This window comes from Bufo bufo, chromosome 1 (assembly GCF_905171765.1).
Source record: "Bufo bufo chromosome 1, aBufBuf1.1, whole genome shotgun sequence".
In the NCBI taxonomy this organism is placed as follows: domain Eukaryota; kingdom Metazoa; phylum Chordata; class Amphibia; order Anura; family Bufonidae; genus Bufo; species Bufo bufo.
Genome location: NC_053389.1, coordinates 367,822,686 through 367,849,085, shown reverse-complemented (window position 1 = coordinate 367,849,085; position 26,400 = coordinate 367,822,686).

Below are 26,400 nucleotides of genomic sequence, written 5' to 3'. Positions count from 1 at the left end.
AACGGATCCGTGAAAAACTGACCGCAAAACACTGAAAAAGCCATACGGTCGTGTGCAGGAGGCCTAAACCTGCAGATCCTACAAGTTTTTGCTTGATTTTTATCAGCTGGACAATGCAGTCTGCAGGGCTATATAAGATATTGTTCTCTGTTATCATCCCATTTTCAGAGCATTCTGACAGAATATGCAGCTGCCTTCATTCTTAAGTTTAGTTAGTGTACAGTAATTATACTTAGTGTAGTTTTTCTCTCCCTGCTGTTGATTTTGGATGATCCTTCAGCTCTTGTTGGTGAGCTTACAGATGGAATTAAATGTCAGCACCTAAAAAAAAAATGTCTGCAATAAAATGGCAGACTGGCTGTTTACCAATCAGCCACTGACCTGAGTAGCTCTCTTCCTTAGGCCTCATGCACATGACCGTATGTATGTATTTTGCGGTCCGCAAAAAATGGATCAGCAAAAAATACAGATGACGTCCGTGTGCACTCGTATACGGTCTGCAAAAAACCCCAGAACAGACACGGAAAGAAAATAAGTTTGTGTGCATGAGACCTTATTCTCTTACAAGTGATCATTGATGATTCTCATTTAATATTCCAGTTTTTCAATTACAACAGCATTTAGACCAGTGGAGTAAAAGTTGTCAATTAGTACCTAAGTTTTTTTTCCAAATAGCGTTACTCTCGGAGTTGCCTCAACTGATACCAAATATCTGTTCTTTACATGACAATGTCTGCCTGCTGTCTCTGTATCAGGCATATTTTTTCTGAATAGGGAGATCAAGAAACCAATATAATTCTATTATATGGCAGAAGTAGTCCTCTCCTTTTCCAGATAGAGCCTGATCTGCCCATTCAGCTTCCACCCCTAGGGCAGAGAGGGACAAGTTTCTATTAACCTGTTACGGACACAGAGTACAGGTACGCCCTAATGTCCTTGTACTTAAGGACACAGGGCATACCTGTACGCCATGTGTATTTTCCGCTCGGCGGGCGGTAATCGGAACCCGGTGCCTGCTCAAAACATTGGGCAGGCACCTTGGCTAAATGCGAGGGGGGGGCCTCGTGACCACAAACCGCAGGTCAATTCAGGAATGCGGTTTGCGGTTTTACCTTATGCGGCGGTGCCTTCGGGTCCCCATGCGGCTGTAGGGGGAACCTGATGGTATGGAAGGCAGCGTGATGCCTTCCTTAGGCATCAGCGCTGCCTTCCGGTGACTAGCCTGTGAGATCCAGCCCCCTGGATCTCACAGGCCGGAAGCTGTATGAGTAATACACACATATGTAGACATATCACATAACCTAACCCCTCAGATGAACACCGTAAAAAATAAAAACTGTGCTAAATAAATAATTTTTGTCACCTTACATCACAAAAAGTACAACAGTAAGCGATCAAAAAGACGTATGCCCACCAAAATAGTACCAATCTAGCCATCACCTCATCCCGCAAAAAATGAGCCCCTACCTAAGACAATCGCCCAAAAAAATAAAAATATGACTCAGAATATGGAGACACTAAAACATAATTTTTTGTTGTTTTAAAAAAGCTGTTATTGTGTAAAACTTACATAAATAAACGTATACATATTAGGTATCGCCGCGTCCGTATCGACCGGCTCTATAAAAATATCACATGACCTAACCCCTCAGATGAACACCGTAAAAAAAAAAAAAGGTGTAAAAAAAGCATCACAAAAAGTGTAATAACAAGCGATCAAAAAGACATATGCACCCCAAAATAGTGCCAATCAAACCGTCATCACATCCCGCAAATAATGAGATCCTACCTAAGATAATCACCCAAAAACAGAAAAAACTATGGCTCTCAGACTATGGAGACACTAAAACATGATTTTTTTTGTTTTAAAAATGAAATCATTGTGTAAAACTTACATAAATAAAAAAAAATTGTATACATATTAGGCATCGCCGTGTCCGTGACAACCGGCTCTATAAAAATACCACATGATCTAACCTGTCAGATGAATTTTATAAATAACAAAAAAAAACAGCTATTTCTTGTTACCTTGCCTCACAAAAAGTGTAATATAGAGCAAACAAAAATCATATGTACCCTAAACTAGTACCAACAAAACGTCCACCCTATCCCGTAGTTTATAAAATGGGGTCCCTTTTTTAAAGTTTCTACTCCACGGTAGAGATGTCTCAAACTATTCGCTGGCGAACAGTTCCCGGTGAACATCGCTTGTTCGCGTTCGCCGCAGCGGGCGAACATATGTGATGTTTGGACCGCCCCCTATATGTCATCATTGAGCAAACTTTGACCCTGTACCTCACAGTCAGCAGACACATTCCAGCCAATCAGCAGCATACCCTCCCTCCCAGACCCTCCCACCTCCTATCAAAAAGCAAGGACAGGATCCATCTTAGATTCATTCGGAAACTGCAGTGTTAGTGAGAGCAGGGACAGTGCTGCTGCTGATTTATTAGGGAAATCGTTAGCTAGGCCAGTGTTCTGTGTCCACTCCAGTCCTCAAAGACTCATCTGATCTGCTGTAAGGACAGCGTCCTGACAGCACCCCAAAAAGCCCTTTTTAGGGATAGTACATCAGTCTGCTTTTTTTTTTTGGTAATATAATTGCAGTTGCCTGCCAGCGTGTGTGTCAGGCCCACAGCGTGTACGGTGCCCACTACTGCCAGTGCCCACCACTCATATCTGGTGTCACAGTAGCTTGCATTTAAAACAGCAAAAAAAAATTCACTGTAATATAATTGCAGTTGCCTGCCAGCATGTGTGTCAGGCCCACAGCGTGTACTGTGCCCACTACTGCCAGTGCCACCACTCATATCTGGTGTCACAGTAGCTTGCATTTAAAACAGTAAAACCATTTTTTCACTCTAATATAATTGCATTTGCCTGCAAGCGTGTGTTTCAGGCCCACAACGTGTACTGTGCCCACTACTGCCTGTTCCCAGTGCCACCACTCATATCTGGTGTCACAGTAGCTTGCATTTAAAACCGTAAAACAATTTTTTCACTGTAATATAATTGCAGTTGCCTGCAAGCGTGTGTTTCAGGCTTACAGCGTGTACTGTACCCACTACTGCCAGTGACCAGTGCCACCACTAATATCTGGTGTCACAGTAGCTTGCATTTAAAACAATAAAACAGTTTTTTCACTGTAATATAATTGCAGTTGCCTGCAAGCATGTGTTTTAGGCCCACAGCGTGTACTGTGCCCACCATTCATATCTGATGTCACAGTAGCTTGCATTTAAAACAGTAAAAAAATGTGTTTCAGGCCCAAAGTTTGTACTATGCCCACTACTGCCTGTGCCCAGTGCCACCACTCATATCTGGTGTCACAGTAGCTTGCATTTAAAACAGTAAAAAAAAAAAATTCACTGTAATATGATTGCAGTTGCCTGCCAGCGTGTGTGTCAGGCCCACAGCGTGTACTGTGCCCACTACTGCCAGTGACCAGTGCCACCACTCATATCTGGTGTCACAGTAGCTTGCATTTAAAACAGTAAAACAATTTTTTCACTGTAATATAATTGCAGTTGCCTGCCAGCGTGTGTGTCAGGCCCACAGCATGTACTGTGCCCACTACTGCCTGTGCCCAGTGCCACCACTCATATCTGGTGTCACAGTAGCTTGCATTTAAAACAGTATAACCATTTTTTCACTGTAATATAGTTGCAGTTGCCTGTCAGCGTGTGTGTCAGGCCCACAGCGTGTACTGTGCCCACCACTCATATCTGGTGTCACAGTAGCTTGCATTTAAAACAGTAAAACAATTTTTGCACTGTAATATAATTGCAGTTGCCTGCAAGCGTGTGTGTCAGGCCCACAGCGTGTACTGTGCCCACTACTCATATCTGGTGTCACAGTAGCTTGCATTTAAAACAGTAAAAAAAAAATTCACTGTAATATAATTGCAGTTGCCTGCAAGCGTCTGTTTCAGGCCCACAGCGTGTACGGTGTCCACTACTTCCTGTGCCCAGTGCCACCACTCATATCTGGTGTCACAGTAGCTTGCATTTAAAACAGTAAAACAATTTTTTCACTGTAATATAATTGTAGTTACCTGCAAGCGTGTGTTTTAGGCCCACAGCGTGTACTGTGCCCAGTACTGCCAGTGCCCAGTGCCACCACTCATATCTGGTGTCACAGTAGCTTGCACGCATAGTACCACTAATCGAAAAAATAATGACAAGGAGAGGCAGGCCACCCCGCAGGGGCCGCCGTGTTCGTGGTGCTGTGATTTCCTTTGGCCCTAGAATAATGCCCAGTGTTCAGAGGCCACGTACCCTGAACTCGAAAAGTTCTGAGGACATCGTTGACTGGCTAACACAGGACACCCAATCTTCTTCAATTTCCGCTCGGAACCTTGATGCACCATCCTCCTCAAGCTCAGCTTCGGGAACCTCTCAAGTTACCACTCGCCCGCCTGCCGCCACCACCAACACTAGCACTACAGCTGCTTCACTTGATCTGTCAGAGGAGTTATTTACACATCAGTTGGAAGAAATGAGTCATGCGCAACCATTATTGCCAGAGGATGTAGATAACAGGGATATGTCTTAGTCAGGCAGCATTACACACATGGACGTACGGTGTGATGATGATGATGTTGTACCCGCTGCTGCTTCCATTGCTGAGTTGTCAGATACAAGTGAAGCGGTTGATGATGACGATGTGTCTGTGGATGTCACATGGGTGCCCGCTCAAAGACAAGAAGAACAGAGGGAAAGTTCAAGTGGGGAGACAGAGAGGTGGAGGAGACGAGTTGGAAGCAGGGGGAGGTCATTGCAAGGAGCTAGTGGCACAGTCAGACAGCATGTATCGGCACCCGGGGTCAGCCAGACAGCACGCCAATCAACGCATGCTGTTGCCACCACCAGAATGCCGTCATTGCAAAGCTCAGCAGTGTGGCCTTTTTTTTGTGTGTCTGCCTCTGATAACAGCGATGCCATTTGCAACCTGTGCCAAAAGAAACTGAGTCGTGGGAAGTCCAACACCCACCTAGGTATAACTGCTTTGCGAAGGCACATGATCTCACATCACAAACGCCTATGGGATCAACACATGATGAGTACAAGCAGCACACAAACTCAAAGCCACCATCCTCCTCCTGGTCCAGCATCTTCAGCCACGTCTACCACTGCTGTCCTCCTTGCCCCCTCTCAACCATCCGCCACTCCGCCTCTCACCTTCAGCAGTTCCTGCTCATCTGCCCACAGTCAGGTGTCTGTCAAGGAAATGTTTGAGCGTAAGAAGCCAATGTCACAGAGTCACCCCCTTGCCCGGCGTCTGACAGCTGGCTTGTCGGAACTCTTATCCCACCAGCTTTTACCATACAAGCTGGTGGAGTCTGAGGCCATCAAAAAATTTGTAGCTATTGAGACACCGCAGTAGAAGGTACCCGGCCGAAATTTTATTTCACAAAAGGCAATCCCCAACCTGTACTCTATTGTGGAAAAGGCATGGCATGTCTGGCACACAGTGTTGGGGCAAGGGTCCATCTGACCACTGATACCTGGTCTGCAAAGCACGGTCAGGGCAGGTATATCACGTACACTGCACATTGGGTAAACCTGCTGACGGCTGCCAAGCATGGAATGCGTGGCTCTGCAGAGGAGTTAGTGACACCGCCACGACTTGCAGGCAGGACTAATGCCACCTCCTCTACTCCTCCTACTCCATCCTCTTTGCTAACCATCATCGGCTGAGTCCTCTTCTGCTGCTGCATCTTGCTCCACATCAACTGCACCCCCCCAGCTCCCCAGGGGCCATTCCACATCCCGGATACGACAGTGTCACGCCATCTTGGGGTTGACTTGCCTGAAAGCAGAGAGTCACACCGGTCCAGCACTCCTGTCCGCCCTGAACGCACAGGTGGATCAGTGGCTGACTCCGCACCAACTGGAGATCGGCAAAGTGGTGTGTGACAACGGAAGCAATTTGTTGGCGGCATTGAATTTGGGCAAGTTGACACATGTGCCGTGCATGGCACATGTGTTGAATTTGATCATACAACGCTTTGTGCATAAGTACCCAGACTTACAGGACGTCCTCAAGCAGGCCAGGAAGGTGTGTGGCCATTTCAGGCGTTCCTACACGGCCATGGCGCACTTTTCCGATATTCAGCGGCGAAACATGCCAGTGAGGCGCTTGATTTGCGACAGCCCGACACGTTGGAATTCCACACTCTTAATGTTCGACCGCCTGCTCCAACAAGAAAAAGCCCTCAACGAGTATTTGTATGACCGGGGTGCTAGGACAGCCTCTGCAGAGCTGGCTATTTTTTTGACACATTACTGGACGCTCATGCACAATGTCTGTTTGCTCAAGCGTCCTTTTGAGGAGGTGACAAACCTAGTCAGTCGCACCGAAGGCACCATCAGTGACATCATCCCATTTGCTTTCTTCCTGGAGCGTGCCCTGCGAAGAGTGCTGGATCAGGCCGTAGATGAGCGTGAAGAGGAAGAGTTGTGGTCACCATCACCACCAGAAACAACCTTATCAGCATTGCTTGCTGGACCTGTGGCAACGCTGGAAGAGGAGTCTGAGGAAAAGGAGTTAGAGGAGGAAGGTGGCTTTGAGGAGGTGGAAGACCAACCACAGCAGGTATCCCAGGGTGCTAGTTGTCACCTTTCGGGGAACCTTGGTGTTGTACGTGGCTGGGTGGAGGAAGAGACCTTCAATGACGTCAGTGAGGACAAGGAACTGGACATGGCTAGCTTGGTATCCAACCTTGTGCAAATGGGGAGTTTGCGGTTGTGCAAATGGACTGTTTGCGGTTGTTTGCGGTGCGTTAAATGGGGAGTTTGGTCTGTCAGAGTTTGGTCTGTCACTGTGAAGCGGGCGTAACCCTTACACTACCTGATTGATACAACATCATACCTGATGTTTTAAAGCACGTTATTTAGGAATGTTAGGTGATTTATGCCCTTTATGGATTAAAACCAGACTCTGCGTCAACTATGTAATTTTCCATGGGAGTTTTGCCATGGATCCCCCTCCGGCATGCCACAGTCCAGGTGTTAGTCCCCTTGAAACAACTTTTCCATCACTATTGTGGCCATAAAGAGTCCCTGTGGTTTTTAAAATTTGCCTGCCTATGGAAGTCTATGGCGGTTCGCCCATTCGCAAACATTTGCGAAAATTCGCGTTCACTGTTCGCGAATGGAAAATGTTATGTTCGCAACATCTCTACTCTAGGGGTGCATCAGGGGAGCTTCAAATGGGACTTGGTGTCAAAAAACCAGTCCAGCAAAATCTGCTTTCCAAAAACCGTATGGCATTCCTTTCCTAATGCGCCCTGCCGTGTGCCCGTACAGCAGTTTACGACCACATATGGGATGTTTCTGTAAAATACAGAATCAGGGCCATAAATATTGAGTTTTGTTTGGCTGTTAACCCTTGCTTTGTAACTGTAAAAAATTGATTAAAATGGAAAATTTGCCCAAAAATTTTAATTCTGAAATTTCATCTCCATTTGCCAATAACTCTTGTGGAACACCTAAAGGATTAACAATGTTTGTAAAAATCAGTTTTGAATACCTTGAGGGGTGTAGTTTCTTAGATGGGGTCACTTTTATGGAGTTTCTACTCTAGGGGTGCATCAGGGGAGCTTCAAATGGAACTTGGTGTCAAAAAACCAGTCCAGCAAAATTTGCCTTCCAAAAACCTTATGGCATTCCTTTCCTTCTACGCCCTGCCGTGTGCCCGTACAGCAGTTTACGACCACATATGGGATGTTTCTGTAAACTACTGAATCAGGGCCATAAATATTGAGTTTTGTTTAGCTGTTAACCCTTGCTTTGTAACTGGAAAAAAAAATTAAAATGGAAAGTCTGCCAAAAAAGTGAAATTTTTTAATTGTATCTCTATTTTCCATTAATTCTTGTGGAACACCTAAAGGCTTAATGACGTTTGTAAAATCAGTTTTGAATAGTGGGTTGGTCCTACGGTGGAGACTAGGGGACAGAATACCTCATTCTGTGCTGCCTGAAGATTCGAGGAAAGTAAAATTTACAGGTAAGACAAAATTTCGATATTTATACCCATAAGTGGTTCATCTGTGTTCCTTGCAGTCAGATGTTCGTGTTTGTTTAGTTTTGTTCAATTCCATCCACTGTACCTGCACCCAAATGGGTCTAATCATTTACTGAAAGAGTGGTTGAAGCTTGGAACAGACTTCCAGCTGATGTGGTTGGGAAATCTACAGTAAATTAATAAACATATGTCTATCCTAAGATAAATTAGATATAATATAAGGGCAGACTAGATGGACCAGGATCTTTTTCTGCCATCAATCAATCTTCTACTTTCTATGTTTCATCAAGCTCATGAGTTGAAATTTGCAAATATATCTCTACAATGATAGAAATAAGGTTTCTTTTCATTTGAAGGGTTGCACAGCTGCATAATATTAATGACCTATCCTCAGGATAGGTCATCAATATCAGATCAAAGGGTATTGACTCCCGACACGCCACCAATCATCTGTGCGAGCATTGCTTACTCTTCAAAGTTTATCTACATGCAATCTCCTTTGTAACAGTGGTGCTTTGTAAATATAACTGCTCATCCCCATCACTTGAATGGGACAGAGCTGTTGTAATTACACTGCACCACTGCTACAGGAAAGAAGGTGTGCAGGTAAACTTTGAAGAGTAAGGCACCTTGCAGATGAGCGTGTCCAGATTAGGTCCGGATGCATTGCGTCTGCGATCAGGGAAAATCGTGCTAGTAGGTACGCAATTGCAGTCAGTTTTGACTGCGTTTGCGTTCCGATGTTCAATTTTTATTGTGCGGGTGCAATGCGTTTTGCACGCGCATGATAAAAAACTGACTATGGTACAAAGACCCAAACCCCGATTTCTTCACTGAAGTTTGGGTTTGGGTTAGGTGTTCTGTATATTTTATTATTTTCCCTTATAATATGGTTATAAGGGAAAATAATTGCATTCTTAATACAGAAAACTTACAAAAATGTGGCTTTAGGGGCTAAAAAATGAAAAAAAATTAACTCACCTCATCCTGTTTGCGCAGCCGGCATCTTCATTCAGCAGGACCTGGGCTGACATCACCGCACTCACCATGTGGTGAGCGTGATTACGTCATCAAAGGTCCTTTGGCAGGTCCTGAAAGAAGAAGAAAGAAGACGATGCCGGCTGAGCGAACAACAGGATGAGGTGTGTTCATTTATTTTTATTTTTAACCCCTAAAGCCACATTTTAGTAAGCATTCTGTATTAAGAATGCTATTATTTTCCCTTATAACCATGTTATAAGGGAAAATAATACAGTAAATTGACTTTTATCAATTTACTTACATCATCTCCTAACAATCATGCTGGAAAATAGCACCGCATCCACACTTGCTTGCATATGCTTGCGATTTTCACGCAGCCCCATTCATTTCTATGGAGCCTGTGTTGCGTAAAAAAAGCAGAATATAGAACATGTTGCGATTTTCACGCAACGCACAAGTGATGCAAGAAAATCACCGCTCATCTGAACAGCCCCATTGAAGTGAATGGGTCTGGTTTCAGTGCGGGTGCAATGCGTTCACCTCACGCATTGCACCCGCACGGAATTCTCACCGCGTGAAAGAAGCCTGAGGCCCCTTTCACACGAGCAAGTTTTCTGCGTGGGTGCAATGCGTGACGTCAACGCATAGCACCTTCACTGAATCCTGACCCATTCATTTCAATGGGTCTGTGTACATGAGCGTTTTTTTTTTTCACGCATTACTTCTGGGTTGCGTGGAAAATGCAGCATGTTCTATATTCTGCGTTTTTCACGCAGCCCTTGCCCCATAGAAGTGAATGGGGCTTCAGTGAAAAACGCATTGCACCTGGAAGCAAGTGCGCATGCAGTGCGTTTTTCACTGATGGTTGCTAGGAGATGTTTGTACCTTCAGTTTTTTATCACGCAAGTGAAAAACGCATCAAAACGCATTGCACCCTCACGGAAAAACTGAATAACTGAACGCAATCACAGACAAAACTGACTGAACTTGCTTGCAAAATGGTGTGAGTTTCACTGAACGCACCCTGAATGCATCCGGACCTAATCCGTCACGCTCGTGTGAAAGAGGCCAGAGCAGCGCTCGCAAAAGGGCTGCAACCCCTTCAAAAAGATGATCCGTGGGATGCTGGGAGTTGAAACACGGCTGATCTGATATTGATGCCACTGGAAAACCCCTTTAAGTACAAATAAAGATGTGTTATAAACTCACCAGGGATTGTCTAATTTGCTCAGTGTTTTATGGGGAAACCTGTTAGAGGCTAATTTATAAGTCCCATATCACCGATGTGTGACCTTGGACCAATCATATTGCCATCCCAAAATAAACAAACTAAATGAGGATTCCATAATGCTAAAGTCTAAAGTCTATAATTTGTCAGCCTCTATATCATAAGCCACAAAGACATGAGCCTATCTTTTTGTTTTTCTCTTTTAATAGCTAGGCATTTCTAGGCAGTTATTTGTGTTCCAAATCTTAGTCTAAATGTCATCTGGAAACCGACAATGATTAAACTTTGAGATATATGGATATATGTATATATATATATATATATATATATATATATATATATATAATTTTTATTTCTACAGAACACCACATTTTTCTGTGGGGGATTTAAATTAACACCATTTAGCTGTTCATTTAAGCAAAGGTAGGGGAAATTAAAAGCATATATTCCTCGGTGAGAAGATCAAATAGCTACCCAAAAGACTGCTGTGGGGAATTTTTGTCTCTTTAATTGCTTTCATTTCTGTTTGAATGCTCCCTTGTACATTTTGTTTTCATACCATTAGTTTCCAAGGACAGAGTCCATCATTAATGCTAAGCAGAATGCAGAGACATGCAAATGTTGTAGGCGGTGAAAAAAACATTAAAAGCATCTAGAAGTACAAAGTATTTCACCTTAGCAGAGAGATATGTAAGCAAAGCACGACCCTTGGCTGGATAAACACCACAATGAGAGATAGGGCCAATTTATATCAACATATGGGCAGATGTTTGGCTAATTTAGCTTTGGATAAAATTGCCTATTCATTCCAATAATGTAGTTAAATATTGGCATTTCAAGTAGAAATAACTATATAAGAACATTTCACAATATTAAGAATATACAGTGACTAGGTTCAGACACATGAATGGGCACCATTTGCAGCTATCTTGTAATTTCTGCAATAGTCACAAGGTTTATTGCTTTATTGTCTAACAAAGTGTATTGGTGCCTCTCAGACCCTAATGACAGATGACAGGGGGATGAGAGATGACATGATTTCAACTACCCCATCTTTTGTTAATGGGGAGTCACACTCTGACACATTACATTAAAGAGAACCTGTCACCACAAAATGCAACACAATCTGTAGGCAGTATGGTATAGAGCAGGAAGAGCTGAGCAGATTGATATATAGTTTTGTATTTTATACATTTATATCTCTGCTATTTCTAACTTAGGACACCCCTATGAACAGCTCTCAGTACACAGGGAGGTGTTATCAGCGACTGACAATTATTTATGTATACACACTAAGTACATGAGGGAGGTGTTATCAATGATTGATAGCATTATTTGTATAAGGGACGTATTTTGATTCCGTAGATTGATATACAGAACCATTCATTTCAATGGGTCCACAAAAGATGCGGACAGCACTCTGTGTGCTGTCCGCATCCGTTGCTCCGTTCCGTGACCCCGCAAAAATTATGAGACATGTCCGTTTTGCAGACAAGAATAGGCATATCTATAATGGGCCTCCTGTTCTGTTCCGCAAATTGAGGAAGGCACACAGGCGGCATCCGTTTTTTGCGGATCCGCAATTTGCGGACCGCAAAAAAATGCCACGGTCGTGTGCATGAGCCCTAAGTCTGTATACATAGATAGCTGTGTGTGTGGTGCTTGCAGATTGCACTGCATTTTGTGGTGACAGGTCCTCTTTAAGCATTTTAACAATGCTACTTGTGTATGAAGCAGCTTCTTGTAGTCTTCCCAACATTGACTGTGTGAACTTGTAATTAACGAGGAGCTGGCAGCTGCATGCAAGGTCTACAGGAGGACATAATGCCCTTTCAAAATGGTCACCTGATGCTAGAGGCTGTATCCTCCTACTGTCTGGGCAGCATTTGCTTGATATTAGTGTCTATGGGCACAAATAATGGTTCCCTTATACACGGCATGACATTTTTTTCTGTTATGTATAGCGGAACAAAACTGAACCGTTATATGTGCCCATAGACATGTATTAGGATGGAGAAAAATGGAATGCCTCTTAAAGGCTTCCATTTTGCATTCCGTCCTAAAATTCCATTATATTCCATTATAACTCTGTTATAACAGAACACTATAACAGAATTTATAGCGCTGGTGAGAACCCGCCCTTACATGTAGAAAAAAAAAAGCAAGTGCTGCTTCCTATCGAAATGAATAGGGTGCTGTTTTGAGGCGTTTTTTGAAGGTGATTTTGAAACAAATACTCCAAATCAGCTCCAAAAAAACTGTACCTAAGAGTTACTCTTAGCCTACAGGATTTTTATTTAGCTGCATAGATTAATTTACATAGGGCTATATGGAATGTCAGATTTAATATGAAGTTCAAACTTTCACACCAGAACACAGACATAATTTGCATTGGACAAGCACGGTCTGCAGGAGGATGCACTGAATTTATGATGAGGTGTGCACTCCATAATAAATTACAGAAATAAGATAATAATGCACTTAGTAAAGTAGATGCAAGCATTATATATGGACAAAGTCCTCACTCTGATATGATAATATCTGAGACACTTAGTCAATATATTTTGATCAAAACACATCTAAGCCCGCCTACCAAGCGCCAAGGTGGTCTCAGGTCAGGCGGGTCCTACGCTAAACCTACCTAAGCCAAACAGTCTTGGGGTTAATTCACACACAATGGAAAGTTCATATAACACAAGTCACCTTGCTGGCAGTTCTACCTCCAGTAGTCCACAGCAGGCTTTAGGGGGCCTGTTTCCCCAGCTTGCGGCTCTAAGCCCTCCAGCACGGCACAAAGCCTCCGATCCCAAAACAGAGACATCTCTGCTGAGCCCAGCTGCCTATTTAAGGACAGCCAGGTGCTGCAAAAAACCCGGACCGACACTTAAACTCTGGTCCGGTATTTGACCTCACCTGGCTGGAAATCAGCCAAGCCGCACATGCTGGGAGGAAAATACCTGCCTTGCCAGACACAACCCCTCACTGTGTCACAGGAGTTACAGTAGAACAAAGAGAAATAAATATGATATATAGAGAGATTACAACCAGAGACAGATAACAATAATCACAATTACTTACAATTCCAGGATACAATATAATGCTATTTTAACATTATTTCTTACAGTTTATAGTTAACACACATGGGCCTCGAATCCTCATCTCTCCTCTGCCCTCTCCAGTCCTTTCTTCCTTGCCAGACACAAGCCCTCACTGTGTCACATACCCCCCCTTTGTTTAACCCTGAGGGGGTGGACACATGCCAGACAATGCTCCGCGTTTCCCTGCAACCGGCCTGCTCTGTGTTCTACCGAGAATTTAAAGTTCTGCAGAGACAAAAACCATCTGGTGACCCGGGCATTCCTGTCTTTGGCCTGGCTCATCCACTTGAGAGAGGAGTGGTCAGTCACCAGGCGGAACTTTCTCCCCAACAAATGGTAGCGGAGAGACTCGAGGGCCCACTTAATAGCCAGGCACTTTCTCTCCACTATACTGTACCTGGTTTCGGCTAGAGTGAGCTAGCGGCTAGGGAAGACAACGGGATGCTCCTCCCGTTGACTTCCTGAGACAGTACAGCACTGAGGCCTACTTCGGATGCATCCGTTTGTACCGCAAACTCCTTCTTGCCTCTTCCGCCCGATCATCCCAGTGAACCATCACTGATTTTCGTCCCTTCAAGAGCCCTGTCAAGGGCGTGGCTAGAGTAGCAAAGTAGGGAACAAACCTCATGTAATAGCCCACCATTCCCAGGAATTACTTTTTTTGCCTAGTGGTGACAAGTCGGGGCCAATTCTGTATCGCCTCTATTTTGTTCACTTGGGGTTTGATGACTCCACGCCCAATGACATACCCCAGGTACTTAGTCTCTTCTAACCCTATCACACATTTTTTGGCGTTAGCAGTTAGGCCAGCTTTCCAAAGGGAGTCCACTACAGCCTGCACTTTGGGGAGGTGACTTTTCCAGTCGGTACTCTGGATGACAATATCATCCAGGTAAGTTGAAGCGTACCGACGATGTGGACGAAGCACAATGTCCATTAGTTGCTGAAAAGTGGCAGGGGCACCATGCCGACCAAAGGGTAAGACTTTATATTGATACAGTCCCTCAGGCATGATAAAGGAAGTTTTCTCTTTGGCAGTCTCCATTAAGGGCACCTGCCAGTACCCTTTCATGAGGTCCAAAACAGAAAAATACCGGGCTTGTCCTAACCTCTCGATAAGCTCATCCACTCAGGGCATGGGATACGCATCGAATTTGGAAACCTTGTTACGTTTTCGAAAGTCGTTACAAAACCGCAACGTCCAGTCTGGCTTGGGTATTAAGACTCTAGGACTAGCCCACTCACCTTTTGACTCCTCAATGACGTCTAGCTGCCACATTAGCCAGGAACTTACTGTCCACAATCGGCACCAGAACCAAAACCCGATCACCCGGGTTAAAGATCCGGACCCGAGCCTGCCGATTATAGACCCTACTCTGTGCTCCCTGAGCTGCCTTTATATGCTCCCTAACAAGAGGCAACACTGACTATATCTAATCATGCATCTGGGTAACATACTCAATGACACTTTTATGTGGAGTGGGTTGTTGTTCCCACGCCTCTTTGGCCATGTCCAAGAGACCGCAAGGGTGTCTGCCATATAGCAGTTCGAAGGGCGAGAACCCAGTAGAGGCCTTGGGCACCTCTCGCACTGCGAACATGAGATAGGGCAGAAGGAGGTCCCAGTCCTTCCCATCTTTAGACACTACCTTTTTCAACATATTTTTTTAAATGTTTGGTTAAACCGTTCTACCAGACCGTCCGTTTGCGAATGGTAAACGGATGTCCGCAGTTGTTTTATGTGCAGCAACTTACAGAGTTTCCTCATCACCTTGGACATAAAAGGGGTCCCTTGGTCGGTCAGAACCTCTTTAAGTAGTCCTACTCGGGAAAACATGTCCATTAACTCCTTAACTATTAATTTGGCTGAGGTATGTCACAGTGGCACCACCTCCGGGTACCGTGTTGATGCCCTCTGGCGGACTTCGGTACTGGGCCTATGAGGTCCATAGTTATTCGGTCAAACGGTACTTCGATAATCTGGAGAGGTACTAGGGGACTACGGAAATGTTGCTGGGGGCTAGTTATCTGGCAGGTCGGGCAAGACTTACAAAACTCTTCCACTCCTTTGAATATGCTGGGCCAGTAAAACTGCTGTAGAATAAGATCCTGAGTTTTCTACAGCCCCAGGTGACCCCCGAGAACGTGTTGGTGGGCTAGATCTAACACAAGCTTGCGATAAGCCTTGGGGACCACCAACTGTTCAAAAGGCTCAACCTGTAGTTAGTTTACCCGATACAACATATCCTGATGAACCACAAAACGGGGAAACACTGACTCTGCCCCAGGTTGTTGTGGTTTACCATCTACTATTAATACATTTTCCTAGGCGTGGGATAGGGTTGGGTCCCGACATTGGGCGGTGCCAAAATATCCCTGGAGACATTGAGGTCTGCCAATTCAGGACCCGGTGGCAAGTCCTCCACGTCTCCCGCCATTACACTTAGCGGGGTTGTCTCCCCCTACCTCTGGCCCTTCGTTCTCAGGTTCCCAGGGTTCTGGTCTCCCCCCTGAGCCGTGCCACTCTGCTAGAGTTACCCCTGTCTCATGGGTATCAGTCACTGTCGTAGAAGGCCACAGTGTCGGGAAGTCTCTCCCTATTATAAGTTTGTAGTGTAAATTTGGGGCAACTGCCACTTCGTGAGTCCACCTGCCAGCCCCTGTGGTTAGAGACACCAGGGCGGTGGGATAGTCTTTTAAGTCTCCATGGATGCACATGACCCTGACTTTCTGGGCAGTATACTCCGCTGACCATACCAGGGGAACCCTTACTAGGGACACCAGACTCCCCGAGTCCAGCAGAGCCTCCGCTGGAGTGTCTCCTACCTCCACCTGGCACAGGTGGTTTTCAGATTTTGGGGTACCTGCAGCACACAGCTTCTTGGCATATAGCGACTGACAGTAGCCATAGTTAGTATCCATGGGTTCCACCTGATGGGGAAAGTCAGCTCTTACATGGCCTGGCTCCTGACATCGCCAGCAGACTATCAGAGCCAGGTTCGTAGAGGGTACACCCAGGGTGGGTTTGGTTGGTACAAGTCGCCGGGTCTGGGATGGAGATTTATGGGGTTTGACTGCCCCCTTCCCAAAAGAACCCCCTGTAACAGTCTTAGTAGACTCATAGCGCTCCACCAGGTCCACTATTTCTAGGGCGTTTCCAGGAGACACCTGGCCTATCCAGTGCTGGAGAGGGGGTGGCAGAATACTCCAGAACATATCAGCCAATACTCTATCCAGCATAGCCGGGGGACTCAGCATGTCAGGCTGTAGCCACTTTTAGAAGAGGTGGAGTAAGTCACAATACTGGGTCCACGCAGGCTCAGCTGGCTTAAACCCCCACTGATGTACCCGCTGGGCCCAGACCAACACATTCACACCCAGTCTTGCCAAAATCTCACCCTTCACTTTTTGGTAGTCGGCCGCTTGATCGTCCAGCAAGTCGAAATTCGCTAGCTGGGAATCGGATGCCAGGAATGGAGTGATGACCTCAGCCCACTGGTTAAGGGGTAGCTTTACCTGATGGCCAGTTTCTCGTACATCGGCAGGTAGGTTTCGATTTAGTCTGCGGGGGTCATCTTAGGAATCTTGGCACAAAATGCTTTCCGGGCATCATGGACGCTTGCGGTTGCTCCTGCTATCTGCAAAGCCATCACGTGTTGTAGCAGCAACTGGTTAGTCTCCTGCTGCTGTTTATTAGCCTCGCGTTGCTGCAGGTTTGTCTCTCGCTGGTGCAGATTAGCCTCCATGAGGGCCTTTACAACAGCCTCCATATTGTCGTGGAGCACTGGTTATAATACAGATGGTTTAATGTACGGCATACAACCGTGCCTGAAAAATGCAAAAACCCAAAAATCTGCGTTTTTTGCCAGCCTCACTGCTATTGCCCATCCTCCACCAATTGTGGGGTTTCGCTCTGGTAGATAGGGTAGGCGGGCGCAGTACTGATGCAAAATACAAGTTCTTAACTCAAAACGTCAGTGTTTATTCAGACTTGAGGCAATTGCACAAAACAGCATGCAACTTTGCAATCTTGGGGTTAATTCACACACAAGTGCTGCCAAAACTCGGACCGGCACTTGAACTCCAGTCCGGTATTTGACTTCACCTGGCTGGAAATTAACCCAGCTGCACATGCAGGGAGGAAAATACCTGCCTTGCCAGACACAACCCCTCACTGTGTCACATAGGCTATAATTTTGGAACGCTTTTCCTTATCCAAGCCATTCTAAGAATGTTTTCTCCTGACACATCATACTTTATGTTAGTGGTGAATTTGAGTTGATATGTTTTACCTTTATGTATAAGCAAACTCAAAATTTGCAGAAAGTTTGAAAAAATTTGCTATTTTGTAAAATAAGAATTTCTCTGCTTTTAAGACAGATAGTGTCTTCATAAAATAAATATGACTTTACATTCACCATATGTATACTTTATGTTTTCATCATTTAGGGAAAATTAAAAAATTCCACTGTTTGTGCAGATTTTCAAATTTAACCAATTTTTCCTGTAACACAGCAAGGGTTAACAGCAAAAAACACCTCACCAAAAAAATATTCATTACCCTAATTCTGCAGTTTACAGAAACACCACGCATGTGGTCATAAATCTCTTCATGGGAACACGGTAGGGCTCAGAATGAGAGGAGTGCCATGTTTTTTGGAGAACAGATTTTGCTGGAATTCTTTTGGGACACCACGTCACATTTGCCGAGACCCAGAGGTACCTGAATAGTGAAAACTTCCCAAAAGTGACCCCATTTTGAAAACTACACCCCTCAAAGAATTTATCTAGGGGTGCAGTGAATGTTTTGGCCCCACCGGTGTTTCACAGAAATTGTCAACACTGAGCACAAAAATCTAAAAAAATAAAAAAATTTGCAATGAAATGTAGCATTAGCCCCATATTTTGCTATTTCACATGGAATTCAAAGACACAATGCACCCTATGGTTTGTTACACATTTTCTCCTGAATATGGAAATACCCCATATGTGGTCATTAATTGCTGTATGAGCACACAACAAGGCTTGAAAGGGAAGGAGGGTTATTAGGATTTTGGAGGGCAGATTTTGCTGGAATACTTTTTGGACACCATGTCACATTTACCGAGACCCAGAGGTACCCGATCAGTGAAAACCCCTCAAAAGTGACCCACAAATCATACGTCTGATGGGCAGGTGGTGTTGCCGCTGAACATCAGCAAAGCGAGCCATGGCCGTGTAAGATCTTCTAAAATGGCCAGAGATTTTCCTGGCCTACCGCAAGATGTCCTGGATCCCGGGGTATTTGGCAACGAATCGCTGCACGACTAAGTTCAGGATGTGTACCATTTTGACCTGTTTGGCACCGTTGTCGCACAACACTTTACCAACTGTCAAATTGAGCGGGGTTAGCCACTGATGGGCCTGTGACCGCAGAGCTGAAAACAGTGCAGGACCGATGTGGCTCTTGGCTTCCAGGCACAGCAGCCACAGCACAGCATGGCAACGTCTCATCTGGCACGTCGAATAGGTTCTGGGGAGATTGGGGGGTGCAGCAGAAGAGGTGGTAGCAGTGGAAAAGGAGGAGTCAGCCAAGTAGGAGACGAAAGATGAAGTAGCAGGAGAAGAAGAAGCAGGCCTGCATGCAATCCGTGGCGGTAACACCAAATCCACACGGCTGCTACGGGTTACATGCTTGACTGCCATCAGAAAGTTCACCCAGTGGGCAGTTATGTACCTTTCCTGCCCGTGTTTTCTAGACCACGTGTCTGTGGTCAGATGTTTCTTGGCACCAACACTGTGTGCCAGATATATATTCAATTGCCGCTGAACGTATCCATATAGCTCTGGGATGCCTTTCTGGTAGAAATATTTCATTCCGGGGACCTTCCATTGCGGTGTGCCAATGGCCACAATTTTTCTAAAGGCCTCAGAGTCCATTAGTTTATATGGCAGCAGTTGGCGGGCTAGCAGTTCCGACAAGCCAGCGGTCAGCCGTTGGGAGAGAGGGTTATCCGGCGTCATCAACTTTTTACGCTCAAACATTTGGGCCACGGAAGCCTGCCTTCTGCCAGATGAATGCGACAACGGCACAGTGGAAGGTGGAGTGGAGGACAAATGGGAGGAGGGAGAAGGAGAAGAGGCAGGACGTAGAGCGCCCGTAGTGTGGCCTTGTGGATTCTGACGGCGTTGCTCCCACTGGGCTCGGTGATGGGAAGCCAGGTGCCTTCTTAAGGCGGTCATCCCTAGGTGAGTGTTGGGCTTACCGTGACTTGTGCGTTGACAGCACAGGCTGCAGATGGCAACACTATTGTCAGCAGCTGACCCGTTAAAAAAAGCCCACACTGCGGAGCCATGTGCCGGCGTCGCTCGCTCCAGATACATTTGCAGTCTGATTTTTGCCTCCTGTGCTTTGCGAGTTCTGCCTGCTTCTCCTCCTCCTCCTCATCTGTTGCTCCGTCTCTCCATCTGAACTCCTCTCCTCTTCCTCTCTTGAGGGCATCCACATGACGTCCATCGACTCGTCATCGTCGTCACCTTCACCACCACTGACATTAGAGATCTCGGAGTAGGCAGCAATAGCGGGGACCACCATTCTTGGGTTGATCTGGGTATTGTCGTCAGACCGCTGGGTGGTGGCCATTGCTAACTCCTCTTCCTCATCTGATGCCAAGAATGGTTGTGCATCGGTAAGGTCTGGGAATGGATGGGAAAATAATTCCTCTGACTTGAGTGGAGGGCTATGGTGGTGGTGTTTTTGGGGTGCACACAGCAGATAGTGAGAAGGGTGCAGATACAGAGGATGAGGAGGGTGCAGAAGCGGAAGGCTTAGTGAGCCACTCAACCAACTCTGGTGAATCCTTTGACGTAATCGCACTTACCTTCTCCAACTTCCCACTTAGGTCTCTAGCCTGGTGCACCTGCCCGAACCCTACCACCCCTGCGAGACGGCCTGCCTCTTCCACTGCATGTCATTTTCAAAATGACACTGTGCCACGTACAGGGACAAGGGTACTGCTGCAATCATGGATTGTGGTTAAAATCAGGACGTCTCTCTTATCCCTATATTTCACAAGCAGCAGATTTTTATTGCAGACAGCCCTACTCTCTCCCACGCTAATTGATAGTCTCAGGAAAGTTTTGGGAGACCCCTCTGATTCTTACAAATTATGCCACAGGCTGCAGTGGTTCTAGACAAAAGGTCTTTCAGCAAAGGGACACTATTATAGAAGTTATTTATATATAAATGATACCCTTTGTCTAGTAGAGGATGTGTAGAGGTGGTGGACAGAGACTATTACGAGTGAAGTGAAGGAATTTGATAGCATCAAAACGCGTTTGGCTCATAAGTGTGTGGTAGAGGGGGGTGCTATATAATACAGTTGTAAGAAAACGTATGTGAACCCCGTTGGAATTATATGGATTTCTGCACAAATTGGTCATAAAATGTGATCTGATTACAACAATAGACAATCACAGTCTGCTTAAACTAATAACACACAAATAATTAAATGTTACCATGTTTTTATTGAACACACCATGTAAACATTCACAGTGCAGGAGGAAAAAGTATGTGAACCCTTGGATTTACTAACTGGTTGAACCTCCTTTGGCAGCAATAACTTCAACCAAACGTTTCCTGTAGTTGCAGATTAGACGTGCACAATGGCCAGGAGTAATTCTTGACCAATCCTCTTTACAGCAATATTCTCGGGATGTCTGGTGTGAATCGCTTACTTGAGGTCATGCCACAGCATTTCAATTGGGTTGAGGTCAGGACTCTGACTGAGCAATGCCAGAAGGCGTATTTTCTTTTGTTTAAGCCATTCTGTTGTTGATTTACTTCTATGCTTTGGGTTGTTGTCCTGTTGAGCTTCAGCTGGTGGACAGATGGCCTTAAGTTCTCCTGCAAAATGTCTTGATAAACTTGGGAATTCATTTTCCCTTCGATGATAGTAATCTGTGCAGGCCCTGACGCAGCAAAGCAGCCCCAAACCATGATGCCCCTACCACCATACTTCACAGTTGGGATGAGGTTTTGATGTTGGTGTGCTGTGCCTCTTTCTTCACTACATAGTGTTGTGTGTTTCTTCCAAACAACTCAACTTTGGTTTCATCTGTCCACAGAATATTTTGCCAGTACTGCTGTGGAACAACCAGATGCTCTTGTGCAAACTGTAAACGTGCAGTAATGTTTTTTTTTTGGACAGCAGTGGCTTTCTCTGTGTAAGCCTCCCATGAAATCCATTCTTGTTTAGTGTTTTACGTATCGTATATTCGCTAACAGGGATGTTAGCATATGCCAGAGACTTTTGTAAGTCTTTAGCTGACACTATAGGATTCTTCTTCACCTCATTGAGCAGTCTGCGCTGTGCTCTTGCAGTCATCTTTACAGGACGGCCACTCCTAGGGAGAGTAGCAGCAATGCTGAATTTTCTCCATTTATAAACAATTTGTCTTACCGTGGACTGATTAACAGCAAGGCTTTTGGAGATACTTTTATAACCCTTTCCAGCTTTATGCAAGTCAACAATTCTTAATCGTAGGTCTTCTGAGAGATCTTTGTGTGAGGCATCATTCACATCAGGCAATGCTTCTTGTAAAAAGCAAACCCAGAACTGGTGTGTGTTTTTTATAAGGCAGGGCAGCTGTAACCAACACCTCCAATCTCATCTCATTGATTGGACTCCAGTTGGCTGACACCTCACTCCAATTAGCTCTTGGAGATATCTTTAGTCTAGGGGTTCACATACTTTTGTAACTGTGAATGTTTACATGGTGTGTTCAATAAAAACATGGTAACATTTAATTCTTTGTGTGCTATTAGTTTAAGCAGACTGTGATTGTCTATTGTGACTTAGATGAAGATCAGATCACATTTTATGACCAATTTGTGCAAAAATCCATATCATTCCAAAGGGTTCACATACTTTTTCTTGCAACTATATATCTGGGGACCAATAACTGCAAATACTTGGCTTTTTTATGATGCCAAAACTAAGAAATATGCCCCCAAATTTGTGTAGTTCTCCTGCATTTGTGGCGGTCCAATGTTGGCCTTTGGCATAGAAAAAGCTGGGATTCTGGCCAATGGACTGAGCAGCATAAAGGTTTGTCTGCTCTACCATTACATTTATTAGGGAATCTGAAAATAAAAATAAAATAATTGATGGCCTCGAATCCTGTGGTGTCAAATTTAAGACCTGGCGTGGAACTAAAATCAGCCAGTTGGGGGTTGTAATTGTCTGCTGCTACCCATGTCAGCTCAGGCAGACCTACAATTCACCATAGCGCAGACGGGGTGTGGGGGGGGGGCAGAATCAGCATTGCTTGACTCGGACGAAGATGAAAGAAGAAACTGTGCTTCACCTTCACTGGCGGTATCCGTATTAGAGCATAGTATTGCATATGTCTCCTCAGCTGTAAAATGCCTTCTGGGCATAATAGCGTCAGACTTCGATGTCAGACTGTGGCGTCAGTCTTTGATGTCAGATTTTGATGTCAGACTGTAACGTTAGACTGTAGCATCAGATCTCCACAATAAGCGTCACAGAGGTTGGTCACTGGATGTGTGGAGAACTAGTGGGGATAGGCAGAACAGAGTATTTAACATTTTTTTTCCCTTTTTTATTTTTATTTTTTTACTTTTTACAGCTTTTATGCCCAGAGCCTCTTCACAGGCTCTTCAGCTGCGATCTCTCTCTGGCAGCTGTCTCTCCTCTTATTTCCTGTCTGACAAGCTGATTGTCAGGGAGGTGAGTGGGTGGATGTGTGGAGGAATACTGGGGTGGTGGATGGGCAGAACTGAGGGGTTTTATCTTTTATATCTTCACACAGAGCCTCTTCACAGGCTCTGCAGCTGTGATCACCTGTCTGATGAGCTCAGTGTCACGGAGGTGGGTGGATGTACGGCTGACTTGTAGGGTGGTGGGTGGGTAGAACGGAGGGTTTTTAGATAACTTTTTAACTTCTTGTGATCTCCTTCTCTGCACTTGTGATCTCCTTCTCTGACAACCTCCCTGACAGAACAGAGCTTGTCAGAGCTGGAGATGCCGGCAAATACAACATTCAGCGCTATGATTGGCCAGTCTGCACTGACTGACAAATCCCAGCGATCGCTGGCATGGGAGCACTGTGATTGGTCCTGTGCCAGAGAGATATGTTGGGCAGCTGTCAGAGACAGTTGCGATCCTGTCCCTGTCACTATGGCTGGCAATGCGGTGACAGGTTGAAGCTTGGACGTGACTCTACGTCCAAATGCAGTAAATTACTTGCAATTTGGATGTACAGTTACGTCCAAAAGCGTGAAAGGGTTAAGAAGCATTTGCCTATTAGTAAATTCGGAGCATTTCACACCAGTGTAGGAAGATCAAGACTGGCATATGGATACACCAGTCTTGATAAATGTCCCTCAATGTGTTTCACATACAGTGCATTTTATCTGATTTCTTTATGTTCTCTAGGGCTGTAAACAATTATGGAAATATGCTAGTTCAGTAGTACATAACACAAACAACACATTACATACAAGGGATAATATAATACAATATATTCAAGTAATTAAAAATGTTAGGATAGGTAAAATTCTTTAACTCTTGTTAATAATATCTGACTAATCACTGAATTTATATAGTCAATGTGTATAGTCAGTTTTTACCAGAGATATATCCATAAGGTATGAACACTGGACTGGTGAGCAGTGCTGGACTGCTGTGTTCTGGAATTTAGATCTTCATTATAGGTGTGTTTACTGACAAAATAACTGATGTCAGAAAAAAATTCTACAATAACTGTATATAAGAGAATGTCATAAGATCTGAAAAAGCATTTCAGCCCAATTCATAGACTACATTTTTCATCTTGGACCTAGTATTATGGATTGTGAGCTGCAACATCCTTCACTCACAGTGAGTAAGTCAAAGAGATTACTTGTATAACTTATTTCCTTCACCTTTCTTTACACTGAAGCCAACAGTTACTATTATAAGATGGCCACCATGCACTTACAACAGGCTTGCACCTATCACTGACCATAAATTACCATTATGACATTAAAGAGGTTTTCCAGGTGCAAGATATTGATGGTGTATCCTTGTCTGACTCTCTGCACCCTTACCAATCAGTTGTTTCAGGGGGTTCATTGTTTACCACAGTCATTTACCTGCACACTGTTTACTTAGTAGCAGTAATGTAGGGTATTGCAGCTTCAACCTGTTCACTTGAATGGGATGAAACTTCAGTATCCTGAACTGCTGCTACTAAGTTCATGAAGTGCAGGTAGATGGTCCCATGTAAAAAGTGAAGAGGTTGCAGTGTTCACACAAGCTCTGTAACCCCCTTCATCGAGTGAGTGTGCCAAGAATTACAGCTCCAAAGACCAGATATTAATGGCCTATCCTGAGATTATGCCATCATTGTCCTGGAACAGGGACAGCACGACATAGCTCAGCCCACTTTTATAAATTATTAAAACACGACTGACAGGATAATTTTGTGTACAGGTAGATAATGAATAATATTAAACTTGACTAATAAACAAGTACATTTTAGCAGAAAAATTACTATTTTACTGTGGAATCAAATAGCAAGTAAAGAATTAATGTTAAATAATGAATAGTAATATCTCTTAAGCTGTACAGCAATCTACTGTACATACATATTCTAGGGTACATAGTCATACACAAAGATTGATTAAGTGGTCTACTACATATTGATGCAGTACAGGTCATTCCAAGGCTGTCTGGGTTCAGCTTATTTATCCCTGTCAAGAAAATGACTTTGCTTATTGACATTACTATAATTGGTCCCCTTTGTGCATCACGATGTGGTGTCACATTGCCGTAAAAAATAACAATAGTTATAGTTCAAGGACATGCATGTGACTCAGTCTGGCCTCAAGTGCTACTCTTACAAAGATCTAACCAGGCTGCTGGATTTAGGGAAGTAATTTAAGATAACACCAACCTACACTGGCTCCTATAGGTAACCACTGTGTATGTAAATCACAGAAAAAATGCACCAAACGGATATGCCACTGACTATACTGGCTAGTCATAAATGCAGATATTAAAAGCTGAGACTTTTGCCAATATATTCCTGTCAGGAAAATCGGAGCCCATCATGCACCACTGTGTATGACCAATTAGAATCTCCACAACAACATTATAAATACACAGCACATAAATAATCAAATTATTCTTTATTAATTTCTAACCAAACAATAAACTTTTTTTTTTTTTTAAGTCAGCAATACATGTCATATATAAAAAGAAATCCCAATAATTAACCTAATATTATAGTGTAGTTCCCACCCTTAAAAGGGATTAGAAAACAATAATATTTATATTTATTCCTGCATAGTACAAGCCCATATATATATAACCATAAATACAATGGGGGGGGGGGGGGGGGGCTAAGTGCAATAAATAACATCTACAGTTCATCAAATGAAATTCATACTGACCAATGTAGCTCAGACCCCTGGGGTGACTGTACATAATTCAGGTCTATGAATTCAGAGGGTTAATGGAACTAAATATGAGTTCAAATCTCCTAAGGCATAAGTAGAGGGAACCCTTTAAAAATTAACAATTAAAGGAAATGTGTCACCAAAATTATGTCAGTTAAAATCAAATAGTAGCCCATATCCTTTTTTCTAATCTGTTTTTATTTTCTGATTGCAGATTTATTCATTCTATTTTCTGAACATTATTATGGGGGTGGCCATCTAGTCTGACCTGTTCTTAACAGCATTTACACAGCATTAAGAATAATTTATGACAGCCCCATGGTCCTTAAACAAAATAGTCTGGAGGGGCCCTATTGACTTATACGGTAGAGTCTTCTTGGCCTGTTCTGTGACCAGTGCAGAAGTCACTGTAGAAGAAAATAATAGATAAGCTCTGACAATCACCTATTGCGAATGGATAATCCTGGTATAGCTATACACAGATATTATATAATTATAGGCAGGATTAGAATGAGTTAACTCTAGTAGAGTAATCTGTGCAAACTAAATCTGCAAGAAATTGTCGGGAGGAAAGTGTCACCCCCCCACTCCCCCGGCAGTCGCCAGATAGCTAGCAG